Raw genomic sequence first — 10,772 nt, forward strand, 5'->3', positions numbered from 1 at the left:
GCCCGGGTTCGATCCTCAGCACCACATACCAACAAAGATGTTGTGTCCGCCGAGAACTAAAAAATAAATATTAAAAATTCTCTCTCTCTCTCTCTCTCTCCTCTCTCACTCTCTCTTTAAAAAAAAAAAAAAAGAAAAAGAAATGGGAAAAGAAGAGGGGAAAGTGGAAAGAAAAATAAAGGTCTCCATTAGGAGAATTGGGATCCTGGCCAAAGCAAGAAGATGTACCCACAGAACAAAATACTTTATAAAAAGAAGTAAAAGCTGTTACCATGTGTAGAAAATATGATATCATAGGGTTGGGGATGTAGCTTAGTGGTAGAGCACTTGCCTAGCATGTGCAAACCCTGGGTTCAATCCTCAGTACTGGGAAAACAAAAGCATAGAGAAAATTTTAAAGAATCTACAAACAAATTATTAGAGTTTAATAAAGTCATTAGATAAAATATGCAAAAATCAACATATAAGGCAACAAAAAGATAAGGAATATAAATATGTGTGTGTATATAGTTTTTAATTTTTATCTTTTCAGTGCTGGAGATGAAACCCAGGGTGTTCTGCATGCTAGGCAACCGCTCTATTTCAAGTCCAGAGGAATAATTCAAAATATAATTCCAAAATATAATTTAAAAATAATTATCACTTGAGAAGTATGAAAAATATCAAATACTGAGATATAAATATAACAAAACATGTATAAATTCTGTATGAAGTAAATTATAATTTACTGAGTCACTGAAGACCTAACATAAATGCAGAGATAGATCATGTTTATAGACTAGAAGACTCAAAACCATAAAGAAGTCAATTCTCCCTAAAATGATTTATTGATTCAGTACAATTCTAATCAAAACCTCAACAAACTTTTTAGTAAGCATATGGAATTGACACACAGACATTTCAAAATTACATGGAAATTCAAAAGACCAAGAATAGCCTTTTGAAAAGGAATAAGGTGGAAAGACTCACTTTATCAGATATCTATTCATAATTAGAAGACTATAATAATTAAGATCATATAGAGAATTGGGGTTGTAGCTCAGTGGTATTATGCAAGAGGACCAGCATTCAATTACAGCACCAAAAGCAAAGCAAAACAAACAAACAAAACTGTATAGTATTGGCACAGATAAACTGACCACTGCAACATAATCTAGAGTCCCAAAACAGATTCACACATATATGACACTTGATTTATGATAGAATTTTCACTTTTCAGCAAAAGAGAAATGACACATATTTTATTGATACTGTGACAATCGGATATTTATAAGAAAAACATAAAACTAAACACCAGTTACATGCCTGTAATCCCAGCAACTCAGGAATATCACAAGTTCAAGGCCAACTTCAGTAACTTAACAAGGTCCTAAGCAATTTAGACCCTGTGGTGCCTTTTGGGTGCTAAGAAATCTGTTTTCTACTTACAAATTAAGTGCTGTGGGTTCAATCCCTGGTACCAAAAAACAATGTTCTTTTTTTTGTTTGTTCGTTCTTTTTGATAACAGGGATTGAACCCAGGGGCACTTAACCACTGAACCATATCCCCATCCCTTCTTATTTTGAGACAGGGTCTGGCTAAATTGCTGAGGCAGGCTTTGAACTTGCAACCTTCCTGCCTTAGCCTCCATACCCTATGGGATTACAGGCATGTACTACCATGCCTGATTTGAGATTTAAGCTAACACTTCACAAAAGAGGAAATCCACAAGGTCAACAACAACAACAAAAATTTTGCTCATCTTTACTGGTAATCAGAGAAATGCAAATTAAAGCCATGATGAATATCATGTGTACATCAGAATTGCTAAAGTTAATGAATGAAAATATCAACTGTTGACAGGAATATGAAGCAAAGAAACTCTCATGTATAGATAATGAGAATACAACTGGATAAAACACTTTGGAAAAGATGGTAGCATTAACCAACAAGGTGAAAGCAATTCACTCTCATGTATATAGCAAATACATACAATACTATTATATTTATATCTTCAAAAGCAAAAAAATTATATTATTAATGAATGTATACTGATCTGGGAAAACTAATAAGAAAAATAAGGAAGTAATTGCCATAAAAATAAGAATACTACTCACCTCTGATAAGGAAGGAATAGTGTATGATTGGGGAAGGACAGACAGATCCTTTGGATGGACAGACAGATCCTTTGGGAAGGACAGACAGATCCATTGAGGCTATGTAACTACCACAAAGCCTCGATGGTGGTTATTCCATTTATTAGTATTTCCTCTGTAAGTATGCATTATACTTAGATTTGTTGCACTTACCTTTGACTATATTATACTTCACAGTAACAGAGATTTTAAAAAGCATTTAACTTGCCAGGCCTGGTTGCACAACTATAATCCCAGCAACTGAGGAGGGGTGAGACAGGAGGATTACAAGTTTGAGGTCAGCCTGGTCAACTTAGTGAGACCATCTCAAAATTAAAAAAAAAAAAAAAAATTAACAAGGGCTGATGGTGTAGTTCATTGGTAGAGCGCGTACCTGAGCTCAATCCCCAGTCTCTCTCTCTCCTCTCCCCACCCCCCACTTTTCTCTCTTTCTCTTTCTCTCTCTCTCACACACACATACACAGACACACACACTTACACTCACACACACATACAGCATTTAATTCAACACCCATACATAACAAAACTCTTAGTAAACTAGGACTAGAAGGGGGCTTCCTTAACTTGAAAAATAAAGTTATTCAAACATATAAATAATGGCTGGGGATACGGATCAGTTGATAAAGTGCTTGCCTCACTTGCACAAGGCCCTGGGTTCTATCCCCAGCACCACAAAAACAAATAAACAAACAACAACAACAAAAACCCCACCACAACAAAAAACAATATAGCAAATACTATTAATTAATTAATTTAGTAGTGCTGAGGATCAAATCTAAGGCTTCATGCTGCAGGCACAATGCTTACTGGAAAAATACAGAAGCACTTCCTTTAAATAGGGGAGAAAAAAAAGAGAGAGAAGAGAAAAAACAGGAACAGAAACAAGCTTATTACTGCTTGTATTCAACATTGTACTAAAGGTCTGGGATAGCACAAGAAAAGGAAATTAGAGGCATAACATTGGAAAAGGAAAGGCAAACTGCTATCTTTTGCAGATGATGTGATTGCTTTTATAGAAAATTCAGTCTACAGAAAAATTATTAGAAGAGAGAGCTTATCAAGGTTGTTGACTCTAAAATCAATATTGCCAATCAACTTCATTTCTACATACCAGCAAAAAGCACTTTGAAAATGTAATCTTGAAAAAAATAACATTAACCATAATAAAAAATCAAAATAGCACCTAGCAATAAATGAAAGAGAAGATGTATATTATCTGGATGCAGAAAATTATACTTCACTGAAAGATATTTAAGAAGACCTAAATATGGGCTGGGGCTGTATCTCAGTGGTAGAGTGCTTGCCTAGCACAGGTGAAGCCCCGGGTTTGATCCTTAGCACCCACATAAAAATGAAATAAAGATATTGTGTCCACCACCTACAACTAAAAAAAAAATTTTTTTAAATATATATAACAATTTATCTTAAATGGACTTTGGGTTTAATGTATTCCAATCAAAATTCTGTGTAACTTGACAAGTTGATTCTCATATAGAGCAAGGAATAAGAAGTGACATGAGGCCGGGCGTGATGGCACAGGCCTGTAATCCCAGCAGCTTGGGAGGCTGAGACAGGAGGATTGCTAGTCCAAAGCCAGCCTCAGCAAAAGTGAAGTGCTAAGCAACTCAGTGAGACCTGTCTCTAAATAAAATTCAAAATAGGGCTGGGGATGTGGCTCAGTGGTCGAATGCCCCTGGATTCAATCCCCAGTACCCGCTAAAATAAAAAAAAGAAATGACATGAGTATATTGGCACAGTGGTATACTATGGGAAATATCTATATCTATTTTAAAAGTATAGAAATTTTGTTTTGGTTTGGTGCTGTCAATTGAACTTGGGGCCTGTCACAGCTAAATCACATACACTGCACCAAGCTATACTCTAGCTTACTCTATAAAATTAAAGAAAGTGCAAATTTTTACAGGTAACCATTGGAATAGTTTAGATTATCCAGAAATAGACTGTCTGTGCATATGGAACTTGGACCCATAACAGAGAGAGCAAAGCAGGTCAGGCAGAAGAAAGGGGCTGGTTAATAAATTGGGCTTGGATAATTGATTTTCTAATATTAAAAAATGAGAAATATACACACAAAAAAACAGTTCTATATGGATTTAGGACTAAAGTATGGAGAGCAAAAGCTTAAAGTCTTTTAGAATTTCTGATAATCTAAATAGGTATCGTGTAAAAATTGGAAGTTCCCAAATATCTTCACAAAGGAGCTGATTATTTGCAACATATATAACTGTTAAGAGATTAGTATCCAGCAAACCTGGTGACACATGCCTAAAATCCCAACTACACCAGAGGCTGAGGCAGGAGAATCACAAGTTGGAGGCCAGCCTCAGAAATTCATTTTGAGACCCTGTCTTAAATTAAAAAAAAAAAAAAAAAAAAAGACTTGGGATATAGCTCAGCAGTAGAGCACTTGCCTAGCATGTGTAAAGGACCTGGGTTTAATCCCCAGTACACACACACACACACACAAAAAAAAAATATATATAGTGTCTGGAATATATTTAAAAACCACAAACCAATAAGGAAAAACAAAAACAAAAGAAAAAAGAAAAATCCCAAATGACCAGGCATTTCCTAGGAAAAATTTAAAGCTAATAAGCATATAAAAAGAGGCTCAACTGCATTAGTAATTAGAGAAATGATCAACAAAACCAAAATGATAGATTATTATATACTTACTGGACTGATAAAATAAAAATAAGAAGTCTAAAAATACAAGTGTTGGAGAGAATGTAGGTCAATGAGGATTCAATGATTGATGGAAGGAGAGTAAGTGGAAAACAATTTGGCACTCTCTCAAGATTATTATTCTTATACTTCACTTAGCAGTCCCACTCTAGAAAAACTCTTGCATATGTGCAGGAGAAAAATGCAATGATGTTCATAATAACATAAAATGAAATAATTTATAAATCAACAATAGAAGAAGAAATTATGTCTGGTATAAGCATACAGGTGGCATATTTTATTTCAGCCCATGAACTCTAGATAGATGCAAAAATATAAATAAATCTTGGAAACATATTAAATGAAAAAACAAGTAAATATTCCATAAGACTACATATAATGCAATGTCATTTAAAAATTTTTCTTAGCTGTTGATGGACCTTTATTTTATTTATTTATAGGCAGTGCTGAGAATCAAACCCAATGCCTCACACGTGTGAAGCAAGCGCTCTACCACTGAGCCACAACCCCAGTCCCAATATCATTTTTATAGAACTTGAAAGTAAGACTGAACAACATATTGTTTAAGCTTGTATCAACTTGTGAGAAAATTATATTATTAAAACAACAAAATAAGACTGGGGGGAGTGCCATCATCTTTCTGGAGAGTAAGCCTTTGTGAGCGGCCATCAATCCCCTGCCTGGAGCATCTGGAAGCCCCAGGTCTGCCCTAAGGGGTTGCAGTCTGTCCCCTTCCTGCCAGACTAGAGGGGATGGGGGGATCCCAGCAGAAGGATCGCATTCCCTTCACCCTAGTTGCCAAACAGTACCCCCATCCTCTGGACTTTCCTCCTCCCTCCACCCCAGAGGGCTCTGTACTTCTCAAACTCTTTTGATCTTCTGATTCCTCTTGGGTTGAAACAGACCAAGTCTTCCCCCAGGCACCCAGTTTGGGGGTGGGGAGGTACTGTATTTTTTTTGACATTCCTACCTCCCACCTGTTCCTCCCCCATCCCATGCTGCCAACTTCTAACCCCAATAGTGACTCTGTGCTTGTCTGTTTAGTTCTGTGTATAAATGGAACATTGTGGAGATGATCCCTCTCTGTTCCAGCTGGTTCCCCTCCCCTCCTTTAAAAAAAAATTTTTTTTTTAGGGGCTGGGGATGTGGCTCAAGCGGTAGCGTGCTCGCCTGGCGCCTGGCATGCGTGCGGCCCGGGTTTGATCCTCAGCACCGAATACAAACAACGATGTTGTGTCCACTGAGAAATGGAAAATAAATATTAAAAAATTCTCTCTCTCTCTCTCTCTCTCTCTCTCTCTCTCTCTCTCTCTCTCTGTCTCTCTCTCACTCTCACTCTCTCTCTTTGGAAAAAAAATTTTTTTTAGTTGTAGATGGACATAATATCTTTATTTTTTATTTATTTTTATGTGGTGCTGAAGATCTAACTCAGTACCTCAGAAGCAGTAAGGGACCTTTGATTAAAAACAAAAACAACAAACATACAAACAAAAAACTAAAAAAAAAAAAAAAAGACAATAAATAGTCTTAAAATAACAAAATGGTAAAAAAAAAAAAGTTTGGGGATAGTAATTATAGAAAGAAAATAGGGGATGGGAGGATGAAGGAATCCCATGGATGAAAGTCACTGGCAAACTTAGTCCTTGAGTTAGGCAGTGATCAAAATCATAGAGCCAGATAGTAGAATGGTGGTTGCCAGGGGCTGAGGAGAGTAGAGCAGTACTGGAGAGTTATTGTTAAATGAGTATGGAGGGTTTTTTTTTTTTTTTTTTTTTTTGTGGTGCTAGGGATTGAACCCAGGGCCTAGTGCATGTATGCAAGGCAAGCACTCTACCAACTGAGCTATATCCCCAGCCCTGGAGTTTTAGTTTTATAAAATGAAAAGAGTTATGGAGATGATGGTGATGTCTTTACATTATGAATGTATTTAATACCATTGAACTGTACACTTAAAATTGGTTAAAATGAGCTGGATGTGGTGAGGCACACCTGCAATCCTAGCAACTTGGGAGGCTGAGGCAGGAGGATTGCAAGTTCGAGGCCAGCCTCAGCAACTTAGTGAGACCCTGTCACAAAATAAAAAACCAAAAGGGCTGGGATCTAACTTAAGGTAAAGCACCCCTTGGTTCAACCTCCAATGCTGCATATAAAAAAGAAAAAAGAGCGGGGAAGAGAAAATTTATATTGCTATTTGCTTTATGTATACATAAAGAAACTCTGGAAGAATACATAGAAATGAGCCACACTGAGATCAGGGATGAGAATTGGAAGGGAACTGGGTGAGGTGAAAACTTTCACTCTATACCTTTCTATATATTTAAAGCTTACTTTAAACATGCCAATGTGTTACCAGTTATTACCAAAATAATGAATTTTGAAAATGAAACTGTTTATATTTGAGTTGACCAGAGAAAAAGTGAAGGAATGGTGGGGAGGAAATGTAGAGAGGGCAAATGGAAGCCATCTTCTGAGAAAGCTTTGCTGTAATGGGAAGCAGAGCAGTGCAGATGCTGGAGGCAAACACATAGCTGAGGAGGATTTTTTTTCCAAGTATTTATTTTTTAGCCATAGTTGGACACAATACCTTTATTTTACTTATTTATATGTGGTTCTGAGGATTGAACCCAGGGCCCCACATGTGTGAGGCAAGTATTCCACCACTGAGCCATGACCCCAGCCCGAGGATTTGTTTTAAGGTGGGAGAAATTACAGCATGCTTGCATGCTGCAAGCAATAATCGAGTCAGGAAGAGAAAAGTGGTGCTGCAGAAGAGGGAGGGACAGTCACTGAAGTAATATATTTGAGTGGGTGACAGGGTCTAGAATTCACATAGAAGGAACAACAGGGCTGGGAGGTGGTGGTAGAAGTGGAAAAGATTTTCTCTGCTTTTTTCTATTTTTTTTTTTCAGAAAAGAAACAAGCAAGATTAGCTGAAAGGGAGAAGAGTTCATGACATTGGACATTGAAGACAGAAAACAGAAATTCACCTTGACAGATACTAAGATCATATACCTGAGTCCAGAGGTGATGATAAAAATACCATAGAGGGCTGGGGTTGTGGCTTATCAGTAGAGCACTTGCCTAGCACATGCAAGGCCCTGGGTTTGATCCTCAGTACCACATAAAAATAAATAAATAAAATAAAGGTATTGTGTTCAATTACAACTAAAAAAACTTAAAAAAAAAAAAAGATACCATAGAGTCAGAGGACTACTGGGGATTGGACCCAGGATCACTCTACCACTAAGCCATGCCCCAGCCTATCACTCTATATTTGTCTCCCTAACTAAATAATAAACTCTACAAAGGCCAGTGGTGACTTTTTTTTTTTTTAAATTTAGGGGTGGGGTATACCAAGGATTGAACCCAGAGGCTGAACCACATCTCCAGACCTTCTTATTTTTATTTTTTAAATTTTGAGACAGGGTTCTCATTAAATTGCTTAGGGCCTCGATAAATTGCTGAGGCTAGCTTTGAACCTGAAGTCCTCCTGCTCTGGCCTCCCAAGCTGTTGGGATTACAAGTATGTGCCACCATGTCCAGCTGTAAAAGGTATTTATACTAAAGTGACTATTCATCTGATAAATGTGACTGGTCCACATCAGTCACACAATGAGTTCACTGAAAGCATATCCTCAGGATGCACTAGGTTCACTGGACAAAGATGTGGCAGGTTTCACACAAACTACCTCACATGGCTCCATGGTCCCATTCCCATCTAATGTACCACTGGGAGACACTGAGAGGATGGCTCACTCATTTGGTATTCGACCTCAAAAGAAGGGCTGTCAGGGACAGGCAAGGAGGAGGACAGTCATTGCAGATGCTGGTCAGAATAGCAGGCTTCCTTCCGGGAGGCAGCAGTGCCAGGCTAATGATGGTAATAATGCAGCATAGGAAGGGGGAGAGCCTGGAGGGGTGTGCATGTCAGCAAAGACTCAACTTGAAGCTGTGGGCAGAGATCAGGGAGAGCAGGCAGATAGATAGGAAATTCAAGATAAGAGCAGAGGAGAAAAGGAAAAGAGTTTAGAGTGGACAAGTGTCCTAGAAGGAGTTCACTAAGTAATAAATATTGAGTATCTGCCATGTGCCATGGTACTGTAGTTGGCAGTATAGGGTGTAGTTGGGATCTAGGGTGAACAAGAAAAATGAAGTCTTTGATCTCAAGCGTATGTGGGAACAGACATTAAAGAGATATAAGATCATTCCAGAAAGCAATGGGTCTGAAAGACAATGAAACAATGATAAAGCAGAATTTGGGGACCACGTTAGATTTTTTTTTGTGTGTGTGTGTGTGTGTGTGTTGTGGTGCTGGGCTTTAAACTCGGGGGGCCTTGTGCATGCTAGACAAATGCTTTATTACTGAGATATTCCCCCAGCTCCCCACTTTAGATTTGGAGTAGAGATCGGAATGGCAAGAAGAAGTCAATCAGGTAAAGTTGGAGAAAGGGGTAGCAAAATATTTCAGGAAAAGGGATTCAAAGTGCAGAGTTGTTAAGAAGATAATTTCTTTTTTTTTTATTGGTTGTTCAAAACATTACAAAGCTCTTGACATATCATGTTTCATACATTAGAGAAGATAATTCCTGATGTTCTAGAATAGTAAGAAATCTGATTTGAGCCAGGTGTGGTAGCCCAGGCCTGTAAACCTAGGTAATTGGAAGGTTGAAATGGGAGAATCACAAGTTCGATTCCAGTTTGGGGTATTTAATGAGACTATTTCAAAATAAAAAAATAAAAGAGCTGAGGCTGTAGTACAGTGGTAGAGTGCTTGCCCAGTATATATAAAGCTCTGGGTTGATTCCTTACTACTTGTCCCCAGCCCACACAAAGAAGTCTGATTTGTCTTCGTGTATGAATGGGAGTACAAGTTGGTGGGCTTCTCCTTACAAGGTGTTCAGATTTATTCTAAGTATAATAAAAAGCCACTTGAACTTTTAAACAAATAAAAGCATGATATGATTTAGATTTTTGAGGTATTACTAATATTGTGGAGACAAGTTTGTAAAGGATAAGCCAGAAATGAGGGACCAGTAAGGAAGCTATTGTGATATTCCACATGAGAGTTGATAGCTTGGACCAGGACTATAGCAACAAAGATGAAGAAAAGGGCATGAATTTAGGACATATGTTGGATGCAGAGCCCATAGAACTTGCTGGGGAACTAAACTAAAGGAAGAAATCAGTGAAAAAAAAACCATCCTAGGTTTTTAACCTTAACTAGGAATTGTCATGTCCCCCCATGGGGAACACTGGGAAAGCAATGGATTGCGGGTGGGAGCATTCAAGACATCTATTCCAGTCACATTAATTTTTCATGGCTATTAGACATCCAAGTGGAGATGTCAAGTAGGCTGTTGGATAAATGTGTCTGGTGCTCTGGATATAAATTTAGGACTCACTGACATTTACATAGTATTTAAGCCCTGGGACTGGATGAGATCACTGGACAGAGAATGTAGAAAGAGAAGGCCAAGCCCTAGAAGGCTCCAACATTTAGAGGCCAGAGCTGAGGAAGACTAAGAAAGAACAGCCAGTGGATGGCAACTAGGAAGAGTGCAGTATCCTAGAAATGCAACAAGGACAAACAGCCGGTAACATAAAAGAAGAGTATGGGGCATGATAGGTTGGGAGTAGGGCTAGGGAAGTCTACATTTGGTAGAGAGTTTAGGGAAGGCCTGCCAGAAAACACTGGAGCTGGGGCTGGGGATGTGGCTCAAGCGGTAGCGCGCTCGCCTGGCATGCGTGCGGCCCGGTTCGATCCTCAGCACCACATACCAACAAAGATGTTGTGTCTGCCGAAAACTAATAAATAAATAAATATTAAAAAAAAAACACTGGAGCTAAATGAAACTGGAATAAAAAAGGTGAGTCATTGTGAAATGTCAAGGAAAAGTATTCCAGATAGTGGGAACAGCAAACGTAAAAGC

The sequence above is a fragment of the Ictidomys tridecemlineatus genome, chromosome 6 (genome assembly GCF_052094955.1).
Source record: "Ictidomys tridecemlineatus isolate mIctTri1 chromosome 6, mIctTri1.hap1, whole genome shotgun sequence".
Classification (NCBI taxonomy): Eukaryota; Metazoa; Chordata; class Mammalia; order Rodentia; family Sciuridae; genus Ictidomys; species Ictidomys tridecemlineatus.